The following is a 24,523-nucleotide window of genomic DNA, read 5'->3' on the forward strand; positions in this document are numbered from 1 at the left end:
TTGGTGCTAGCGACTGTCTGCTTTTTGCTTATGTTATCGGTTTATACAGTTATGTAAGAGCGCGTAATGGCGACTGGAGGAAATTGGTGTTGTGTGTGGAAGCGTCGCTTGAAAACACGGTCTACTAACACCGTCTATTGTCAGGCCCCAAGATATAACAAAAAGTGCCTTCAATTAAAAGGCATAACGTCGATCATTTTTTTTTTTTTTTTTTTTTTGCGTGCTAGCAACAAAAGTTGCCTTACCATTCCGCTTCGGAAGCGGCATCTGGGTCCACATGGCGGCGGATCACGAATGCAGCCGCCGCTGGCGGTTTTCTCGGAGGCGATGCCGGCGGATCGTATGAGAACGGGTTATCGTCATCGCCCTCAACATCTAGCAGCATATCCTCGTCGTTGCTCGATTCAGACGAGCCTGATGAGTCCATTTTTATCCGCGGCACGAACACAAAACAGGGACCTGCTGCCAGGCTGGCCAGGCTCAAACTGTACACGTGCGAGTGTTTATACCATATGTGACGTCACGTCAAAATGGCGGACCTGTCGAGTGGCAAGCTAGTTTCGGTATCGGTTTCAGCGTATTTTAACGATTATAAATTATGTAAACAGTTTTTTCATGATTTAACCGCTGCTATAGGTTAAATTTTTAGTACCCTTTCCGAAAATATGTTTTGATAAAAACGCTCAAATTGACGGCGGAGCTGCCCTTTAAGGCCCGTTCACATTCTTGCGACCGAGTACGACCGAGAGAGACCAAACCGGTTTTTAAGCCTCTTGCGATCTCTTAGGACCAGCTCCGCTGTATTGCATCCGGTCCTAAGAAGTCGCAAGAGGCTTAAAAACCGGTCTGGCCTCTCTCAGTCGTACTCGGTCGCAAGAGTGTGAACAAGCCTTTAGGGTGGATATGAGTCGGGAGATCGCATTAGTCTGCGTGATGACGTGAGCCTGAGGACCATGGCCATGATGAGTCGCGGTGAGCGCTGGTATTTTCTTAGCTGGGTTGGTCACGTGAGCTCCCGGGCCGTCTTAGTGGGCGAGGAGACTCTCGCTTCGCAACTACTGCGTGGGGTTCAGGCCTTCAGGGTTGGTTTGGGTGTCGCTCGCCTGCTCCTTCGCCATGTGAACGCGCCGGTTCCTGTGGAGGGCGGAGGAGGGTGGGGGGGAAGGGGGGGGGGTGCTTGTTCTTGCAGGCTCCTCCTTGCCAGCGCCCTCCGCAATGTCTCAACCAGCTGTAAAGGGCAGAGGGGTATGAGGAAGGGGGAGGGGGGTCGTTTTCGTCTCTCCTCGGCATTCGCTCTTCGCTTCACGGCAGACTGCGAGACGCCAACTGACTGATGGCGCTTCGAGGCGGCGCGGTAACGTCGGAGGTGGGGAAGCGCTCCAAACGGCTAGCGCTCCTCTCTCTGTGGCATAGAAAGGTCCGTGTGGATTTCGGTTCCTGTTGTCAAGTTGGTGTCAGTGGGCACAGAATTTATGATTGCGTCAACTCTGACGTTCGCACGGCTGCAATAAAATTAAATGACTCGCATGATCATCATCAGCACCCGGAATTTTATTTATCCGCGCACCTCAACGTACCTTTCGCAAATGAGTCATCACTCAGGAAGTGCAACAAAGGCGGTGTCATGATCGATCGAAGCTTCGAGTGAGGTCTTTCACATTGTGCGATGTCATGCTTTTAGTGTCGTTTGGGGCAAGATGGCGCAAGTGCATGACACAAGCGGAGAAGTGGAGGTGTCTCTCTTAATGGGTCGGCCAGTGGCCAGTCTGCCCGTTGGGCCGTGGCGAGCGGCGGCGACCCCGATTTCAGCAGGCCCCGTGTGCACGTGCGCGCCATGTCCCTGTTTATTTTATGCGCTTTTTAAAACCATCGGGAGCCTTGATAGGTCGAAGTGTTTATAGCATAATCTGGAGTTGTCATTTGGACACCCGTTTGAACTGTCTTCGTGCGCTTGCGGGGTCGCTCTATAATAATCGCCGCCCGATCGGTCTGTGATTCGCTCGTCTCCCAGGAAGTGACACAACACAACGAGAACGCAGCGAATGGGTTTACTGTACTTCCCGGTTGCCTGTCTTCGAGAGCCGGCAGTCCGGACCCGCCGACCCTATAGTTGTCGCCCGTCGTTCATAGCTGGCAGTCGGAGTCCGTGTCCACGCCTGCGGATCGTCCTTCCCACGCACTGCGTACGCTAGCTGTTCCAGGCTATCACAGCCAGAGTTTGGCTGCGGAACAACTCCTGGACCGTCATGGCCTAGGCCGATGAGGCCAGGCTCGCCGTTTCCGCCGGTCCTGATCCGAAGCTCGCTGGTGGAATGCTCCGGGGACCGACATGGGCCGAACCAGCCAGAACGTCTCTATCGTTCCTGCCCGGCCCCAGACTCGTGCAGCACGCTCTTCCTCTTTCCTCGCCGGCTGGCCCCCGCTCGCGCCTCGCTCGACCGTCCTCTTCTTCTCCCGACGCCCCCACGACACTAGAATAAAATGTGGGCAATTAGAACCAAACTTTCCGTGCTAGAGAACAGAAATCTGGTGTAAAAAGGCGACAGGCAAAAAAGTGTGCGTGTGAGGACATTCACGCTTCGCATGGAGCTTTTTCTAAAAAAAAAAAAAAAAAAATGCATCCTGTTTTTTGCACGCCGTCACATTTGTTCCCAGACTCAGCATTAAATTTGGTAGCCGAAACAAACAAAAATTTGTTCTACGAAAATCCACTATTTGAAAACTTGCATGCTTAAAAGGTTTTGGTTGCGACCGCGCGTGCCGAACGGTGCGCGCGGTCGCAACCAAATGCACGCCTACAACTACGAGTGCCGGAACAGGTCGAAGGGGCATCTCGCTTGAAGACCTGATCGCCTGATTCTCGACGTCAAAACGAAGCAACAATCGGCCCGATTTTTCCTACTGTATTTCTTTAAACGGCTGTCTCAGAGACTCGTAAAACAACTTGTATAAATACGTTATTTTGCAAAAGGAGTCTGTCAGACCACTTTCCAAGCCTGCACATCTATTTTCGTTCACTTCAACAATTAATGTAAAATTCACTTACTTGATGCATCGCACTCCAGTAATCCACTTTGTCGCCGTGTCACTTCCCAAGATCTTAAAGGGAAGCGGTAAAGTCTGACGCTTGGGTCATCTGCACGACTGTGGCAGTCTTTCACGCAGCAGTAGCGGCGTTTATTTTGGGGGGAAACTCTAGGCTTAGGGGAGATGTCACAGGAACCGGAAAAAATCATAGAGACGTGAAGTTGAGACTTAATTTTATGAAAAATCAGTTACAAAAAGGCTCACGCCGATCCAAAATGCCACGTTCACACGTGGTTTCTAAATGCGCCCGCCCGCAGTCCTCGCGACCCGGGCCGTCCTGGACTACCCAATTAGTTTTATTTTTCAGTCGCTAGATGGCGCAACGTGTAGTGCCAAGCTGCATTGCTGGTTGCCTACGGGCACACTTAGCAAACTGTGGAAGCTACGACTCAGTGGGCCAATTAGAGCGTCGCATAGAGACAGGTGGCATGTAGAATGGACGCCTTTGAGACGCTGCCATGTGTCTTACTCCAATAAATCTACTGGCTCATCGGGATTCGCAGAATTTGCCGTGTGCCGTGTGCCTTCGATGACGGAGGCGCGCGGTGGCCGCAACGTCGCGGCGCCTTCCCCACGGCCACGGTCGGGTTGCCGGCGCGCCGGCTGGACGCGACTCCGAGGCGCCAATTGGCCGGGCTTCTCTGGCTTCGTGCATGACGCTGTGCTATGCGCTGTGCTCCTCCTCCCCCCCCCCCCCCCCCCCCCTTGGCCGTTGTTTACTCATGTTTTTTTTGTTTTTTTTTTACGTTATTGTGGTCGAATGCATAGGTACTCAGAGTGAGGCAAGAATTTCTTGTAAAACAAAAATAATATATCTGATAACCAACTTTTTACGATTCAATTCTGAAACACCTCTTATTGTTGGAAGGCATATGACATCGCGATGATTCAAGCCCGTAATGAATTTTTACAATGGTGTAGCAGACGGCAAGATTGATCAGCGGGTCGTTGAAGTGCGCTACTGCGTTGAATGAACACTTGCTAACTGAGCGACAAAGAATCTGTCTCGAACTGATGGTTACAGAAAGGCCGCGGGTTTGATAATTATGCAACATAAATTATAATATCTCTTGTGAATGTGCAACTAAATGACAGGAGAAACCGTCTGTCATCATTTCCGCGAGTTATAAAAAAAAAAAAAAATACCACTCAACTTCAACTTTCCGAATGTGCTGCTAATTTCCGGGAACTGAATGCGCGAAATAATGCTAAATATTCTAATTAAAAACACCGCCAAGTTCGACTTTGATAGGGGCGGACATTGTGCCCGGGAAGACACCTTCGATATTTTATTTTACAATTAGAATAGGATTCAGGCGATGTTGACAGAGTCATAACCTGTACTGACGCTTGTGTGCCGAACAAATCACTTAATACCCCGCTAGTATTTCTACCCGTGGCGACACCTCGAAAAGGCGAGAAGACCTATTTTCCGCGACGTTCAAGCGTAACATCAAAGTAGGCTCGTAAAGGCCGGTTCACACATTTGCGTTCCGAGCTACAGGAACGACACAAACGACACGAACGACATGACACCGGGACAACCGCGACACATAATTGCTTGACAAAGCTTCTCATTCCATTATCTGTCACGCTCTATAATACGAACATAATCATCCCCTTTGTCATGTCGTTCGTGTTGTTTTTGTCGTTTCTGTCGCTCGAAACGCAGATTTGTGAACCGGGCTTGGGATAATAGACCGCCTCATCGCCAGTTTCGCAATGCCTCCTCTGTCGCAATGAACTGCGGGAACTGTGGTCTTTCCGCACGAGGGTAAACTCCACGGTAGTGCACGAGACGAGCCGTCTCGTGCGGGAGCCACTCACTCGATCGAATGACGTATTACCGAACACCCACGTTTCACCGAATGACACTTTAGCGAATACTCGGACGCCGCGAAGCGGCGTTTTCGGGTGGGTCAAATGGGTTCACATTTTTGTAATGAGCCGCCGCAGACTGTCGCCGCGAAGCGGCGTAAAGCGCAGCGCGGCGGATGTGTTAATGCGCGCCCCCGTTATTCGCTAAAACGTCGATTCACTCAAATGTCGCTCTTCGCTAAAATGTCATTCGCTCATGTGACATGAACCCGTCTCGTGCACTACCGTTGCCTCCTGTGAAGTACAACTATGGCTGCGTCACGCACGCTCCAGGCGGTTGGTGAGATCGGTCTATTGGTCAAAGCCAACGTTGGTCAAAGCGAACGACGAGCTCTCGTTTTCTTTCTGTGTGGGGGTGTTTACAGATATTACGTTTTCCTGTTTGATAACAATAAACTATTAATATGTTGGGCCTGAAATATTCGCTACTGTAGACACGGATGAGCACTACATAAATAGGATTACGCTTCCAGCGAGAGCTCGCGCACGTAGAATCGGTCAGCTGCCCTATGGCAAAGAGGACGACGTAGACGATTGAGGAGTTTCAGCGACGATGTCACCGCCCTGGCGGCCAGTCGCCAAAAGAGAAAGAGGGAAATAGGTTAGCTGGGCGTTGGCTTTGTGTAAATGCGTTGGCCGCGAACGTAGGCTTATAAACTTCGGCAGCAAGAATATTACGCGGCTCTAGTGTTCCGGTACGAGCAACAGAGCTGACACGATCAGCTACGACTAGCTACGACCACCCGCCGCAGCGATACAGACCTCGATGGAGCGCAACCTGTGTAGTACGCAGTCAGTCGGTGGCAATCAATTCGTCGAACGACGTTTCATGGACAAATCGTTTCGTCGACGCTGCGATGTTTCATCGACAGATCGTTTCGTGGAAACGAGCATCAGCTCATTTCATCGACAGATGTTGCGACGTTTCGTCGACAGCTCGCTCTGCAAGCTCCGCCAGCTGCGCCTCCTCGCGCGGCCTTGTGTTGGATGGATGAATGAAAGACGGCCGACTGGGCCAAGTATGGCGAACCAGTGCGCAGCCATCTTGCCTCACCAATTTAAACTATCAAATTTTTTTTTTTTGCTTATTCTTTTTTTTTTTGGGGGGGGGGGGGGGGGAGCTCGCTGATTGCACTGATTTCGGAACTTAAGATTTGAATGGTTTCGCTCGTGTCTTTGCCCGAACCTTTGGGGAAGCGTTGTCAAAGCCGGGAAGTTTTGTTATCGACCAGTGTCCTTTCTCAAATTATATTTTTAAAACATTCAACAATATGCGCAGCTCTTGAGGGCTACGCTTTCGGCAATATACGTGATCGAGGTGTCTGTACGTCATCGGATGCAACCCTTCGCGGGCTGGCCGCCGGCACTCCGACTGTTTTGAAAAAGTGGCTGGGTCATTTCCAGAGCAAGCGTATCTTTCCGCGCGTCGCGTCTTTTGGCAGAATCCTCAAAAACACCTGAACGTAGCATAGATAGTCCACACGTCAAAACACTGAAGCTCTTAAAGAAAATTTGAAAGAATAAACGAGGCCTGTTTGCGGTGCACACAGCCTTCCTACCGTTGAAAATGGCATAAAATCGGTTTTCAAGCTAATTGGCATCTGGTCTTAGCCGCTAGCAATAAACTTTGAAGGAGACTGAGCATTGTCAGCTACGCGTGGTTTACTTTTACGGTGATAAAACACGGTTGTTTTTCTCCTCCAAACACTGGGTATTCAACGTACTGTACTTACCAGACCGCATAAAATTTTTAGTCTTCAGCATATTTAGCTTCTGGATAATGAATAACACAATAGTTCTCCATATGTTATGCCTGTACTGAAATTTTGCATGCAGATAACCCAATATGGTGACCAAAGAACATTAGATTTGGAAGCCGCTTTTTTATGAAAAGAGCTACGAACTTGCCCCAGTTATCTGTCTGCTGGCATCGATAAAATAACAATTTAATGTCGCGTGTGGCTGTTACCGACAGATTTCATCTAGTGGTACTACCGCCTCCAAGGCCTTGCATGTGGCGGCTGCTCGAGAGAAGCTATATAATGGATTAAGATGCACATTCGATATCAACTATTGTTTACTTTGTGTAATACGGCTAAACTTCGTGTACTGTTTTATTTATCTGTAACCAATTATCGTGTTTGTCTGTTTATTTATTTATTTTTTGCATTGCAATGTCGTTTTTTTTTAGTTTTTTTTTTTTAGGTTTACTGGCGGGCAGCGCGCTCCCGGTAGTGCGAGTGTTATTGGTTTTCGTGCTTTTGTTATTTATTTTTATTTGACATTGTTTACAGCCCCCTTATTGTGTAATGTCCCTCTTAATCGGCCCTTAAGGATACATGACGATGAAACTAGTGTGACTAAACAGTTTTTTCGCGTATAAGCCGCAGTAGCCAGTAAAACACTGCATCACTTTTCGTTTTGGATAATTGAGGGTAATGAACACGCTTAATTTCAATTGAAGTATTAGGGTTGTAATGTTGCAATAAAAGGCTGCAAGCTGTATTTTTGTTTAAAAATAACCAATATGAAGAAAAACAAACAGTGTTTACGCCCTTTTCCGCAACCCGGAACAGTGTTTACGCCCTTTTCCGCAAGTTTTGCTTTGTGCCTACGCATATTTTTCTCCACCGCTTTTCCTCTTCCAGTAACTTTCGGTTCTATAAACGGGCATCGGAACTTGCAAATATCCGAATAGGCCGCGCGCGAAGTCCTGCGCGCTCTTGCTTTTCCATCTGACACGGATGAGAGCGAGAGGGTAGCGCAGTTGCTCACCTTGGTGAGCAACTGCGCTAGGCATCGTCTTTTTCATCTGTTACAAGCGCATGTACTGTTAAATAGCGTTAAGAGAAGGAATAAAAGGGTTTACGTACAATATTTACATTGTTGAGAAACGTTCTGATCCGTTGAGGCGTTCGGTATGTATTGCGTCGTTCGGTATTCGTTGAGGCTATATCGTTGCGAACTTCGTTCTCTTCGTTCTGCTGCCCCGTTCCTTTCGCGATCCAGCATGTCCTTTTCATCGCTCTCACTCAAGAACAAAGTCATAATTAAATTATTTTACATGTACCTTAAGTTTCCGGCATTCCTTTCGAAACCGCAAAAAAAAAAAAAGAAAAAAAAAGTTTGTCGACGAAACGTTTTCCGGTGGTGCTGTCGACGAAACGATTGTCGATGAAACGTCACACTGTCGACGAAACGTGTGTCCATGAAACGTGTGTCCACGAAAAGTTGTCCACGAAACGTAATTCCACGAAACGAGTTTCGACGAAATGATAGGGACCCGCAGTCAGTCGCCGTCGCCCGACGCAGATCGTTGGGCATTCAGGGCTTTCCGCCCCGGATTCTTCGCTTGTACTTGGAACCGAGTATTATTTCCTTTGCTTGTGTATGTGCTCAGTGGTTGGATATGGACCTCATAGAGCAGTTCTTCAGACTCAACAGCGACTCAAAGTTGACGGCGGAGGGGCTTGCAGCAACGCTTTCGGTTGGTACACGGGTGTGACGACTGCACGGGTAAATTTTAATATAGCTGCTAGCTAGCATAGCTGGCCATAGTCGCTTTATGTTGACACGATATTAAGTTTAAGTACTCCGTGCAAAGGCGAATCTGTCGCGTTTCTAATCCACCTTTGTTTTTGTTGTTGTTTTTATCACGCACGACCGACTACTAAGCAAATGCTTCTGTACCGATCACGGAGTGAATGTCTTCGGCCTTACATTGCGGAACGCCCAATAAAAAGTAATGTTCGTTCGGCGAGGAAACTTCCCTTTCGTGGGTCCTTCTTTGATTGATTGATAATTTCTCCCGTATCTAGGTGCTTTAATCAACACGATTGATTAGGTTTGCTTCCCTAGTTAAGACATTTTGCTGCCACACGCAGCACTAATGCTGGCACGATGTATGTCACTGGTGATATTGTGAACTGGTTTACTTCCAAAGCTAAAAGTGTAACAGGTGGGACCATTCAGTTTGCTAAAAATGTGATGATATGGGAATTTCGTTGCATAACTAACGTTTTAAGTTTAAGATTGATAAGAAACATGCTCATGTGATGATGCATGTCTACAGCATATGCTTTGCAGATCCAGAATGGGTGTGCTGGTGGCTACAGCCTGAAGGTTTTTAATGGACCAAATGGGTGATTACACGGCGATAAATATTGCGGTTGAAAACTGCCCATTGACTCGGTGAGTTTTGATTGTGACCATTGGTGTGCTGTTGGCAAATTAGGTAATGGCACACCTTTTTCCTGACCATCTGGCTTCAAGGAACATTGTGTCTAGATGTGCTTAAATATGTTTATTTCAAGGTTCAGTTGACCCCTCTGCATCATTGCAGGAAGGCAGTCTCAAGCCGCAACAGACAGTAGTGAATATACGATGCATAATAACAGGCAGTGTCCAGGCGTATAGTCCGCAGAAACCAATTTAAGCCTAAAAATGTTTTTTTTTTTTTTTTTTAGATAGTTCGTATTTGGTGTATAATCCGCAGGGCCTGGTTTCCGCGCCCAGTGCATAGTTTGCCAAGCTGGTGCGTTGTGTCTTCGTGCTTTTTTTCCTGGGTGGCATTTTCTTCGCAAGTTCTTCGGCGAATGCTATTGAGCCTAAAGAACTGCTCTTGAGGCCCGTATCCAGCCATTGAGCACAGACACAAGCTCAGAAAATAACACTTGGTTCCAAGTACAAATGAAGCACCTGGGCGGAAAGCCGTGAATGTCAAACGAGCAGCGTCGGGTGACGGCGACTGACTGCGTTGCACCACTTCGACGCCTGCATCGCTGCGGTGGGTGGTCGTAGCTAGTCGTAGCGAGATGACCTTCACTTCAGGCAAGAAATCTTGCCATACCCTAGTCATGATATGTGTGCAAGTGTTCGACGACGTGGGCTCTCTCACGTTGGTGCAGTTGTCATCAAGAAAGGTACATATCAGTAATGTTTGGCGTTTGAGGCTGAAACTATGACGCATACTTTATCTAAACCTAAATTTATCGGTCTGCGGCTACAAGCATTTTCGTTGACGTTGCTCAGATGATGTAACCATTCAGGCCTCGCATTTAATGGTGTTGCGAACTCTTCGGTTGTGTATGAAAACCTATTTTTGCCCCAATAAAATACATTTTCAAAATGACACGTGTCTTCTGCTGATACATAGCTTTCAATTTACAATGCAGAGGCAAAAGAAAATTAACTGTGTACACCTACCACTTAGCATAATCACCTTTCGCCATTCATTCTTGAGCACACTCAAATATCAGCTTAGGTTGCTCTTGTTTCAGAAGCTTCGCCCTCTTTTGTAAAAAGAAAAAAAAGTTAAAAAAGCTTTACCTTTGTTCTCCTTCTGGCATTTAATACAGACTTGTTTGTTTTGCAGATCACATACAGCAGATATCACCGTGGTACATGCAACTCGAACGGCCGATAAGACTATTGCTATTACAATAAAGTTTTCCACAAGAGCCAAAAGGAGGCTTGTAGGGGTGCACAAGCACATCGAAATGAGATTGGCGCTTACGGGGCTTGTTTACGTTATGCATAAAAACTAGACGATCGGCGACCAGCTGATCGCAATATAACACTAAGGATACCGATGTTTCCATACATAGAACCCAGGATAAAGACCTCAATCGTCCCTTGTATGCTGTAGCTGTCATACTTTCCATCGAACCGCTTTTTAGCACTATTAACTAGAACAACCGAAGAGTTCGCAACACCGTTTAATGCGAGGCCTGAATGGTTACTTCATCTAAGCAACGTCAACGAAAATGTTTGTAGCCGCAGACCGATAAGTTTAGTTTTAGATAAAGTACGGCGTCATAGTTTCAACGCGCCAACATTGTTGATCTGCACCTTTGTTTGGACCCGCGTACATTCGGTTCAGCTTGATGACAGCTCCACCAGCGTGAGAGCTCACGTCGAACACTTGCACACATATCTTGACTATGGCAAGATTGCTTGCCTTCGACTGGCTTGAACACTTCATTTGTAGCATCACCGTAGGTCTTGGTTGAAGCGATGATCGTCTCGCACACGTAAACAAACAGAGAGCAGCACGCTTTGTTTAATTTATACGTTACCGGTCTACGGGCGTCGCAAATCTATCCCCCTCTTTTCCGCCATGCTGGATCGATCGGAGCGCCCCCTATATTCGCTGAAACTTCTCATGCTCCGACTCTATAACAATGCAAATACCTCGTTCATTGGACTTTTAAAGACTACCGAAACCGGCAGATTAACCTCTACGTCACTACCTATTTCGGAACATTTGCGAGACGAGAATGCAAAACGTCAGTTTAGGAATTTCGCGCGCATTACTGGGCAGAAAATAAGCCTCACATGATGCTACAAAAAAATGAGCGGTATACTAAGCCACCACTTCGTCGAGAAAAACTCCTTTTACACAAAGTTTGGAATGATTCAGCATCTCGCGAGCGTCAAGTGTGCACGCGGCCAAAAGCACGACAGAAAGCAACAATTACGTCCGACCGTCTGGCTGCCGAGCGCCGAGCCTCAGCTTCATATAGGGCACGCTCCTTACGTAAACAAATATCCGCTAGACAGGCCGAGCACGCGCCCAAACGGCCATACGTGTGCAAAAGGCCGCCGCGCCACACGCACCACTCCAGCAAACGTAAGTGACGTAAGCGCACAGCCAACACCACGCACAGCACACTACACTGCATGCGTACAAAGAGTGAGGAGCGATTGCGCTTGCGCCACCTGCGCCCTGTCCGAAGCGGACACCGTAGTGCGCTGCGAACACGCGAAGAACGCATGAGGTCAAGGAGCCAACGCCGCGTCGATGAAAGAGAGAGAAAGAGAAATGTCGTTTCTAGACGTACGAGTAAAACAAAAAAAAACAAAAAAGTGTCGACGAAATGTAGTAATATGGTGACTGAGTAGTAAGCTATGTCGAGCATCGAATGTCGAAGAAACGATCTTCGGATGACACATCGATGAAACAAATGTCGAAGAAACGATCTTCCGATGAATCATCGCAGTGTCGATGAAACAATCTGTCTATGAAACCTTGCTCGACGAACTGATTGCCCATTATAAAACTGCGCGTCAAGAATGACGCGGCTTGCCACATGAAAAGTGGCGCGCCCTACATGATCGAGAGCGCGACAAAGAACCACATGGGGACGGCCCCAAACCCCCAAACCAAACCAAGCAAAGTCATGCCAAAGTCAAACCAATCCTAACGAAGTCAATTCAAGGACGGCTGCATGTATCAAGATAATAAATGCTGACAGTATTTTATAAAGGCCGAGATGACTGAAAAACAGTGCCGGCCAATGATTCTCCCTGAATCGCAGCCCGGCAAGCACGGTCGATCAACAAAAGCAGAAGCAACTCGAGTGAGAAGAAAACTCGGCCACCGCGGCCTCTGTTCATAGAAGAGCATACGACTGACAGACACCACTGTCAACAGGGATTATGGTGAGATTTCAAACCGTCGTCACGTGAAACCACCCTACCTAATATAGCCATTCTCTCTCTCCCTCCCCCCCCCCCCCCCCCCCCCCAAAGAAAAAAAAAGGGTCGATGCATATGTTTACTATATATACATTCTGCATAAACTTCCGTAGAAGTACCTGTGGGTGGCACAAAAAAAGAAACGGGGGTGATATATGTAGGAATTGTTTATCTGTGTACAAATGAGCGGAGGTATGCACAGCCAGGCGATGTTCTAATCACTGCGACGTTGCCTGTGTAACCTGTCGGAAGGCGCGTTTGTGTTTTTCCGCCGCCCTTGTCAGCAGGCGAAAGTTAAACGTACCCACTTTCGTCAGCTTGCATTTAGTTTCTTTCGTAATTCATCCAGGTTTACGAAATTTGGTAGAAATGTGCGGAGCATAAACATTAACCTAGTACATTTCTTTCAAATTGGATTAGTGGCTCCCCCAATACAGTTTACTGTATTGGGGTAGTTTCCCCGCCGCACGTCTCACGCGAAGACAAACCAAAGGCTTTAGAGAAACAAAAGAAAAGCACAAAGAAAGCAACCGGCAAGCGTGATGACCTGTGAGTGTGAGGACCTGTGAGTGGGATGAGCGTGAAGACCTGTGTGAGGACCGTGAGGACCTGTGTGAGTGTGAGGACCGCGAGGACCTGCGAGTGTGAGGACCGTGAGGAGCTGTGAGTGTGAGGACCGTGAGGACCTGTGAGTGTGATGAGCATGATGACCTGTGAGTGTGAGGACCGTGAGGAGCTGTGAGTGTGAGTGCCGTGAGGACCGTGATGACCTCTGAGTATGAGGACCGTGAGGATCTGTGAGTGTGATGACCTGTGAGTGTGAGAACCGTGAGAATCTGTGAGTGTGATGACCTGTGAGTCTGATGATTCGTGATGACCTGTGAGCGTGATGACCATGATGATCTGTGAGCATGACGACCGTGATGATGACGGCGAGTGAGTTTCGGTTTTGCGTTGAACCGTGAGGGTGAGTCCGGGTGATGACCCTATATTGAATAAATCGTGATCGCGAGTGGGCGTGAGTTCTGATTGAGGAAAAAATGGTGATCGTGAGTTTGAGTGAGGACAGCTTAAAATGCCGACCTATGCATATACGTTACATTTGTGTTTTGATGATTACCAGATTTAATTAAATCAAGCAGGTTTTATCTATCCCATGATTAGGCAGTATACAAGTTTGTATGTCGTGATGGAAAAGCACCAGGAGAAGAAAACAAGCGGAAGCAGGGTTTCATTTGTTGATATATTCAAGTTAAAAATTTCCGCTTTTAACCATATTCATGTTTGTAGTGGACGATTCAGATGAGCCGAATGTACTTTTACCCCACATTGCACGAGCATTTTACAGCAACCTTAAACATTTCAATTTAACAAAGTCCCTCGTTAGAACTTAACAATAGTGGCGTCTCGATGTTGCTGTCCGCAAGGCGAGCAAGTGAGAAAAAGTGTAGGGCTTTTGGAAGGTCAGTCTTGAAAACTACAAATGCTTCTTTGTGAACGTTAAATATTTTGTTCAGCTCAAAAATAAAAAAAAGGAAAAAAAAAGTTGTATCTTTTAAGTGAATAAGTTTGGGATACAAGGCTGCGTTCGATGTCTGCCAACCTGTGATTTTGTTGTAACTGTAGGTCTTGTTATGAAGTTCAGAAATGGCTGTAGTCGGCCTTAGATTTCTGAGTGTATGAGGATTCGCGGGACCAAAGAAAGGGGCTGAGTTTGAAACGGCCCTCTTTTTTTGCCTTTTCCTACGACTAAAAGTTTTGCTTTGTGCACCGCAGTTTCGGGCACTCAAAAACGAATCAACGCCCACCAGCTCTTCTGCACCCGAAAACTTTTAGCAAGCGAGGACAACAAAAAATAATCCATAAAATTAGTTGCCAAAAATTTGACGAGATCCTGCACTTCGTAAAGATATTGGTTTTGTACATTCAAACTGTGCCTGTTAGAAATAAAATAAAAATTACCCCACTGGACGAAAAAAGGAACGCCGTTACTCTTTCCGTTCCAGTAAAAATGTAACGCGTTCCCGTTCCAGTTCCAGAGATACAAAATGGAACGGCGGCGTTCCTTCGTTCCTCCTAAAAGGAACGCGTTCCAGGAACGCCGTTCCTTGGAACGCCGTTCCGTACAACACTGGGTGTAACAACTTACGAAAGTATTGCACATAGAAGGACAGACAGCACTAGAGATATGTTGTCCAATTTCTGTCCTTCTATGCGTAACTCTTTCCTAAGTTCTTTTTTAAAGCGCTTTATGAGCGACACTTTGCAGAGATCTCGTCCTCGTAGGTTGTCGCCGCGCGCACGAAGAATGGAAAGGCTATTTTTCTCTCCCCTTTTGCCTCGAGGAGAGGGAAGTCGTGACTTCCCGTCGGCCGTGTCGCGCGAAGAGAGCGAAGAGGGCAGCCCTGGCGTCACGCCAAGAATGGCGCGACGAAGGGAGAATCCTCGTGTCGTCTGCTTGAAAGACTTGTTTACAAACATTACTCGCGTTATGAGAACTCCCCCTTCGGCAGTATCCAGCTGCTACGCGTAATTTTGGATGGTGTTAGAAACTCCACCGCACTTACCCACTTACTTCACGGATCACCGAGCATGGGTGGTAGTGGTCAGTGGTATGGTATCCACTGCGCCAACCTCGACGGCTATGATAATTAACCACGTCGCACCTCCGTTCAAAGTGACAGCACCTTTCTACCCGCATTGTGTGACCATGCTACAGCTATCCCGTTCGTTTCTTCCCACATTAAGGGCGAAAACAGAAATTGCGACTTAGATTTAGATATATGGCTCTCCATGCGGGCGATATCAAAGCACGAAGAGTACCCATCATCATGAAACAATTCATTGCGTAGACCAGAGGTCGGCATTTTAGGTCGCCCTCACTCACCCTCACCCTCACAGCCATACTCACCTAAGCCCCTCACTCACCCTCACCCTCACAGCTACACTCACCTTCAGCCCCTCACTCACCCTCACCCTCACAGTCACACTCACCTTCAGCCCTTCACTCACCCTCACTAAACCTCACGCACTCACCGCCCTCACGGCCTCCACGCCCCTCACGGCCCTCACGGCCCTCACGCCCCTCACCGCCCTCACGGCCCTCACGCCCCTCACTCACTCATGGCCCTCACGCCACTCACCGCCCTCACGCCACTCACCGCCCTCATCGCCCTCACGGCCCTCACCGCCCTCACCGCCCTCATGGCCCTCACGGCCCTCACGCACTCATAGCCCTCACGCCACTCACCACCCTCACCACCCTCACGGCCCTCACCGCCCTCACCGCCCTCACCGCCCTCACCGCCCTCACGGCCCTCACGGCCCTCACGCACTCATAGCCCTCACGCCACTCACCGCCCTCACGGCCCTCACCGCCCTCACGGCCCTCATCGCCTTCACGCCACTCACCGCCCTCACGCCACTCACCGCCATCACGCCACTCCCCGCCCTCACGCGCCTCACCGCCCTCGCGGCCCTCACGCCCCTCACGCACTGATGGCCCTCACGCCACTCAGGCCAGCTTCAGATGGGGCAAATTCGCCCAGAAACTTTACGTCGCAACACCAGCAACACGGGCCGCCCGCGATCACACGCAGCAACCAATTGCTGCAATTTGCCATCGTCGTCCTAAAATTTTATTTTTCTTGCACTATTTAGACACAATTACGCGTTATAAACGTGTTTTTATGCATTTTAATCCCGTTAAGAATACTAATGCACCTTTCTGAAACAGTTTATTTAAAAAAAAAAAACACTATCGATTTCAAACCAGAACCAAGTCTTTCGGTGTCATCATCACCGACACGAGGTATCACGTGAAAATTTTGCGTCCCTGATTGGATGCAGCCGCTTCAAACACATTCGAATTGCTCCGAGTTGCTTGCTTATTTCGAGCCGGACCCGATCTGAGCAATTCGTGTCGATCTAGGGAAAGCTAGAGAACAACCCGCCATTAACACCGAAATTGCTGAGAAAGATGCTCGATCTGAAGGGGGCCTCACGCACTCACCGCCCTCACGCACTCATGGCCCTCACACACCTCGTGCACTCACCGCCCTCACGGCTCTCACGGCCCTCACGCCTCTCATGCCCCTCACTGCCCTCACGCACTCATGGCCCTCACACCCCTCACGCACTCACCGCCCTCACACCCCTCACGCACTCATGGCCCTCACGCCACTCACCGCCCTCACGCCCCTCATGCACTCATGGCCCTCATACCCCTTACCGCCCTCACCGCCCTCAAGGCCCTCATGGACCTCATGGCCCTCATGGCCCTCACGGCCCTCACCGCCCTACGGCCCTCACGGCCCTCACCGCCCTCATCCCCCTCACGGCCCTCACCGCCCTCACAGGCCTCACCGCCCTCACAGCCATCACGGCCCTCACAGCCATCACGGCCCTCACAGCCATCACGGCCCTCACGGCCCTCACGGCCCTCACTCACCCTCACACTCATGAATTTTCCTGGTTCAGAAACTCACTCACCCTCACCTCACCTGTGAAGATGAGGGTGAGTGAGGGCCCTCATGAGTGAGGTTTGCCGAGGTATGGCGCAGACTGCTCATATGGCTTTGTGCTGACGTGCTGGAAAAGTGGGTCTCCGGAAGGAATGCCTTTCATGAAACCCTTCTCGTGCAGTTACCGTCTAATGGCCGATTCACATGACGGACTGAACCGCGGACGGATTGATCACGTGACGACATGCCAGCGTTTGGTTCGTCTCCCAAGAGCATCCACACGAGAGAGGCGACGAGCAGGCGCCAGCGTCAATGGACCGAACTTGTTCGCCACCCCAGAGTGCCGCGAAACTCCAACACCGCGCCGTGGCACCGTTGGTGTTCTGTCTCGATCTGCACGTCACAGCGCACGGCGCTGTGACGCGCAGATCGAGACAAAACACCAATGTAGGCTTCGCGGAAAGCGACACTAAAACCCAAGGCATGACAGTGACGCAGGCAGGGTCCTGTTCGAGAAGGCTTCGGCGTAGAAGTAACGAAGTTTTCGTCTCACGGAGGGGCGTTTGGAGATGCCTTTACGCACTCCGTGCTCGTGCTCAACACTCAAGTACTTACACCACAGCCACAAGAAAGGTCTTTCTCGGTGCAAGGCTGATTGAACGTGCAAGAATTCTCGCGGCGAGCTAGACGACGAAAATAATCCCTGGAGAAAGTGGACAAGGGGGACAAAGGATAAACACAATTCTCCATACACAGCTATAGGTGACTGGTGCACGACCGAAAAAATCCGCCTGGTCCTGGTATCGAACCAGGGACTTCTCCATTTCCAGCCGTTCACCTTTATTGGTGTTAGACTGGTGGCAGCTGATAAAACCCGTTTGCTCTACTGACGTCTAACTCCCGGTTAGCTCAGTTCGTTGAGTGCTCCACTGATATAGAGAGGTCCCTGGTTCAGTACCAAGACCAGGCGGATTTTTTCGGTCGCGCACCAGTCACCTAGTTCTGTTTGGAGATTTGTGTTTGTCCTTTGTCCCCCTTGTTCCTCTTTTCCAGGAATTATTTTCGTCATTCTTGTCCAGCTTGCTTGCACCTTTGCATTTAATTGCATTATCATTATCTGCTAGACAAGTTTTGTCGGAAGCTCCTGGACACGAACCCGGAGAAGGACCGGAACCTGCGTCGCGTCAGCCGGGCAAAGTTTCTGGAGTTTCTTTCACGCGTGGAACCAAGATTAGCGCGACAAGATGAACGAGCGAACGCACAAAACGCAACCTTGCGCCATTTCTGCTTTCGCCGGAAAACACAAATCCAAGAAAAAATTAAACCGTTGGCACAGTAAACACTTTTCAAGTCAATCTCCCGCCAAAAATCCGCGATTGAAAAGGCGCTCGACTTTAGCAGTCCGCGCGTCCGCAGACGAGGCGCGGTTCACAGGAATCGGTGACGTGACGGTCACGGTCCGTGGACGAAAATCGCAATTCGGTCCGTCGTGCGAATCGGCTATAAACAACACGTCATGCCGTCTAAGTCTCGCCAAGTACAAAAGGACCAACGAAAATATTTAAACATGATTGTAAACCTGTGACTGGGGCAGGAAGAGAACACAACAGAAGGTAGTAAAAGAGGAGGCAACGTCTCAACTCCTCTTTTACTACCTTCTGTTGTGTTCTCTTCCTGCCCCAGTCTCAGGTTTACAATCATGTTCAACTTACACCAGCTCGCCTGCACTCTGACTATTTTTTTCAAAAATATTTAGTTCCAGCTTCACCCCCCCCCCCCCCCCCCCCCCAGATCACGCCCTCTTCCTCTCATCAGCAGGAACTTCTCAGTGTATATTTATTCCATCTCCAGCGGGGGCAATTACAGCATCCAACAAAAAAAAAAAAAAGAAAAAAAAAACCATTCGACGGAGTAATTTTTAGGTTGCGGTATACTGAATTCGCTCTGGCCGGGCTCCCACTGATTCGGGTCAGGAAATGAATGAACCTTAGTTTTATTCTCCATCTAAAATAATAAATAAAAGCTCGCCTGGTCAAAGAATGCCCTGGCGCCGCCACATAAACTGGCTAGGGAAACGAGTCTCTCGGTATCACACAGAGGGAGTGAGGTTTACACCATCTTAACTACCTCTGCACCGTGCCACAGGAAACGGACGACATCCGCTAGCACGCTTTCACTCGGATAAAAGAAAAATACAAGCTGACTTTTCCTCCACGTTCTGCCCGCTGATTGGCTGAAGGCGCTGTCCCACACACTACTCTCCAATTAGGCGAGAAAAACGATGTTCGCAGCTGAGTTTGCTAGGCTCTGCTCCGGGAAGCACGAATCCTGTCCCCTAACTGTTCATCTCCGTATCCTTACGATTGTTTGGAACCGTCTCACAGCGGGATGCTGAAGAATCGGGCCTCGAACTTTCTCTTCACAGTCGCTATATAGCTTATTATTGCCCGTCACTTTCACTCGATGTCCCCTCTATTTCCTCGTTCGCACCATCTGTATCTGCTGCCGCCGTTGGCGTAACGGTCCTGCTCCATCCGCAACCACCCGTCGAGCTTCCTGGTTCGCGCGTCGTTTAGTCCCTTCCGGACTCCGCGTTTTTTTTTTTTTCTTTGTTGTCGTTGTTTTTGACAGAAAACTGTCATTTTTTCTTTGTTCCATCTTCCCCGGGATGTGAAAAAGAAACTGCGGTTCGGAGAAGGTGTTCTTTCTTCGTTTTTGTTTTGTGTGTGTGCGTTTGTAAGACTTTTTTTTAGTTTTTTGTCTTCTCGGCTCCTATGCGCCTTCTCCTTCCCGTCTTCCTCATTTGCTGGCGCAAGTTGGCAGCCTGTCGCGCCGCTGTCCCGGCGGCGGCTGTCTTTAGATCTGTTCCCTGTTTCTCCCAATCGGGGAGTTTATTTTCGCTTTTGACTCCCCTTCGCCAAGAGTGCACACAATCAAAACGAAACTGGGCGCGCGAGCGAACCTTTCTCCTTGCCGTTCTCGATCTTTGCTCGATGCTTGATCTACTATATAATGGTGTGCTTCCCTTTTTCGGCTTCCCTTTTCTGACTTCCAATTTGTTTTTTTGTTTTTTTGCTGGCGATTTTTTTTTTTTTTTTTACGGTGGACGTCGACGATTGTTCTAGGTCTGGGTATTTTTGTTTCGCGCTTTAAAGAAAGCATGCACGGAAACTGTATGTTTTTCTTTTGTCAGCTGCTTAAAACTGACCCTTTTTTTTCTCCACTTTGCAACCTGACGCGCAGGCTAGATACCCATTTCAAAACCGAAAGAGAGAGAGAGAGAGAAAAAAAAAAGATTCGTCCGTGTTGTGTACAGCAGCCGACGTATACTCGAAAGTGGTTTAGAACCCAGAAAGTTAGACAGACATAGCCATCTGTCTAGGTGTTCCCTTGCTTTTGATAGTTTATACGAAGTTATACGCATTGGGCATTGGGCATTCGATTTATTGTTCTCGATTTCTTTGTGTTGTAGCCCTGGTTAACAAAGACAATTCTTACTTTAGGACGCTTAAGTTTGGGTATATTTGCTATCTCCGCATCCATAAATTTTATTTGTTTTTAGATTGGTTGGTCCGTCTCACACTTTTAAAGTCATTAATTTCTTCAAGTTTTAATTCGGGATCTTCGGCTAATTGGGTTAAATAGTTGCAAAACCTTCAGGTAAGGCTCTGTACAGGTTTTTTTTTTAAAATTATTATTGGTTCTTGAAAGAAAGAAGAAAAAAAAACTAACAATACAAGCATGAATCACAAGCTCAGAAAACATCTGTGAATGGGGATGTTGGAACTAATGCTTCATATCTCCCTTGCTCTAGTTTGATACCCAAGCTAATTTTTAAACTTGTGAATATATAAAGTCCACTTTGTCATTCTTCAGGAATACAAGAAAAAAATAAAATAAAAAACTAGATTTCAACCTTTTAGTTGCCCTGCATTAGGCGTACGTTGTACATGGTAACACCTTGGAATACAAATTATTTTTTGTTTGCATGCAATGTTGTACGCCATAATAAACCGGCTAAAACGCTTCTAGAGCAGCAAAATCTAAATTTTTTCAGAATATTGTTTACATCGGTGCCCGCGGCCATTTTATTTTAACTTCGCCATCATTCTGCAATAACATTATCATACAGCCCATTCAGGAAAACACTAATTCAATCTCGAAGCAAAACACTTTAATCTAAATCGCGTGCTTTCCCTCTAGGTTTTCGTATATTACTCCCTGTTGCCCCGTCATCCGTTATGTTTATTATTTTTCAGCACGTTATAATACCCTTAGCCGGGTTCTGGGAACGCTCACTCTTCGGCCTATGACAAGGGCAATATTGTTTGACGGGGGTCGCCCGCCGTGAGCACATTGTCAATATTATTCTTTTAAAAAATGGTTGGCGTCGCCAGTAAGGCAAGTTTATGCCATACTGGTATTAATTTATCGAGCCTTTTTTTTTTTAGTTATGCTTTGCAAGTGTGACCCCAACACGATACGGGTGCACACGAGTTAGAATAGCTAATGATATTTGATAGGTTAACAATTGATTAATTGACTGATTGCCGTATATTCCGAATCAACGCAGCGCTGTCGTCACAAACACTAATGAAATATAAGGAAAGCTTTAGATCTAAAGATGGACAAATGCAAATAATAAGTAAAAAGAAGAAAAAAACGTCGTTTTCCCGGGGGTGTTCAGAACCTTAAAAGTAGTCCGTGTTCCCGTACACTGCTCGAGACTGTTAGCCTGAATACGACATCCGCACATTTTGGCATTGCGCTCATGTACAGTGGAGTACTCGGCGACAAGTTTCGTCTTATAAGTTACGCGTTTTATCTTATAGAAAAAAAATAATCGCACTGTGGTCGACATAAATGTTGTCATACGAATCATAAAAATAATGTATAAATCAATATAGAGCTCGCAAAAAAGCGACATAACCAAAAAAAGAAAGAAAACAAATGGAGAGAGAATCCAAGTCAAGGCGTTTTTTAGAACACTTTTGTTATTGAACATTTTAAACATCCGCTCGAAATCTCCTGAATCGATCGCCGCGTGTCTTGTTCGGCAGTTTGATTTCCGTGCATCTTTGTTTCTTCTTTCTTTTTCCAATGTCCATGCTATACATACATTATATTGTCGTACACAAACGCACACGCACACACACACACACACACACACATACACACACACACACACACGTGACAGGAAGTTCTGCTTTCACATGAATGAAACATGAGCTTGTTCAAATAAAACATTCACTGCGTCAAGAACTCCAAAGCGCTGTTCGTGTTAAAAAACGACAACAAGAAAATGAAGGGAAGAAAACTATAAATTTGGCAATTTTCACGAAATATGTGAGAAACACTCAGGTTCGGTGCACGCTTTATTTATGACTTTAAGCTGTTTCTTTGTTATGCTGCATGCTTCTTGTTCTCTTTACTCGCACTGCCGTGATTCGATATCACTACACTTTGTGTATTCCGACTACTGTACGAAACTGGAATTTCTTGCACGCGACTGAGCTGTGCCTCCAAGTTTTCGAGTTCCAAATGCTCTTGCATTTTGTTTCTGACTTTGGTTGTCCCCTCATTTTCTGGCCTTATTTTGTTGTTTGTCAACGGAGAAAGCTTAAAATTTTTTTTTTTATTTAATCTGTTTCGATTTTACAGTGTCCCGGATTCAGACAACCGCGATCACCGAATTTCTCGGTATACATACACGAATGTTTGAGGTAACCTGAGCGTGTGCCCCTGCCCCTTTCAAACTAGTCTGACGAAGCCGAATTCGTTTTGAGTCGATGGGACTTCCTTTTTACTTCAAAACACAAAAGGGATCTATGGGAAAAAAGAAAAAGAAACGAAGTATAAATCCCCTTGAACACATGCTTTCTTTACCTTTTTTATGTTGTGCCACCAAAGTGGTCAGACGTACGGAGTAGGGACAGACAGGACAGGAGACGAGAGAGAGAGAGAGAGAGAAAAAAAACAGTTAGGGCGCAGCCGAGCTGGTGTATGTTTACCATTTTTTACCACCTGAGACTGGGTGGAAGGAACACGACGACGTCTATTGAGACGTCGTCGTGTTCGTTCCACCCAGTCTCAGGTGGTAAAAAGCGCTCTAAGAATTTTCGTGCAACTTCAAGAGACGTCGTCGTGTTCCTTCCACCCAGTCTCAGGTGGTAAAAAATGGTAAAGAGAGAGAGAGTCGTCACTTCGATTAAGAAGTTGCACGAAAATTCTTAGAGCGCTTTTCAACGAAGAGCTCTTTAGGACTTTGTTTGGGCAGAAGGTTCTATACTCCCTTTCAGTCCGATCGCAGCACCAAAAGTGCGTCGTCACAGCGATCGTCGTGTTCGTTCGTTTGCTTTCACGAGCTAAACCAATCACGCACAAAAAAAAAAAAAGAAGTAAACGCAGGATTTACGAGGCATTTATTGTGCGTGATTGATTGAGCCGGAAATGGCAAACACAAAAAAAGGACGGCAATCACAGTGACAATGCACTTTTGGCCCTGCTTGATTGACTCCATTCATTGCCTTCTATATACTGACAAAGCCTGGCAGATCGCCACGAGACGCGGCCGCCGAAATGGACAAGGTGGATCGGCAGAGAACGGATGGGGGGGGGACCCACGTGACTGGCGCCCCCCCGCGACGAGACGCCGAGGCCCGAAACACACTTCTTTCGAGCGAACAAGTGTGTTTCAGGTCCTCGCTGCTGCAAAAGCTGTGCGCTGACGTCCAGGCTCCCCTAGATTTCCTGTATAGGCTCCCTACGGGAGCCAGACCTTATTGAAAAATCTAATTTGTATGATAAATTTCTGTGTCCAATAAACAAGTATGAATCATACAAGCTATATAAGGACCACAGAAGAACCATATAAGAACCATATAAGAACAATATAAGAACCATATAAGAGTTATATAAGATATATTATCCATATAGGAACCATATAAGAAACTTGTGAGAAGTTTCTTATAAGTTTTTTATAATGTTCTTATTTGCCCTTATACATCTTATAGTTCTTATATGGTTTTATATGGTTCTTCCATGTTCTTCTATATCTTGTATAATTCATATCTGTTTATTGAACACAAAAATTTTTTTCATACCAATCGCTTTTCCACTAGGAGAGTTGCGCGTTTATCCCCGTAGCGCCGTCTTTCCTGCACGGCATGTTGATCCTGCTCCTCACGTGAGTGAATTCGGCGAATAGCGGCGGCGCGCTCAAAAGCAGGAAAACGTACGCCGGGGCGCGTGCAGCGTCTAAAAAAATTGGGCTGTCTGTATGTTTATACAGCCTGGAACTTGGTCTAGCCTCAACGGGCGACGAGTCTCCCAGCTGTAGGTGAAAAATTTAGCCAGTGCAGTACAACCGCTAGTCTGGGGTCTTTAACGTGCATCATGCAGTATTGATACACAACCGCACGACGGTACGATGCTCATTCAGATCAAAACCGGCAGGGGTGAAATTGAACCCAGAATCCTGGGCTCTGCTATGCAACGTCTACTTTCCTGCACGGCGTTTGATCCGGCTCCTCGCGTGATCGGATCTCGGCGAATAAAAGTGCGGCGGCACGTGGAAAACAGACGCGCAACTCTGGATCCCGCAGGGAGCCTAGATA

Source organism: Ixodes scapularis, unplaced genomic scaffold (genome assembly GCF_016920785.2).
Source record: "Ixodes scapularis isolate PalLabHiFi unplaced genomic scaffold, ASM1692078v2 PGA_scaffold3__209_contigs__length_174095766, whole genome shotgun sequence".
NCBI lineage: Eukaryota > Metazoa > Arthropoda > Arachnida > Ixodida > Ixodidae > Ixodes > Ixodes scapularis.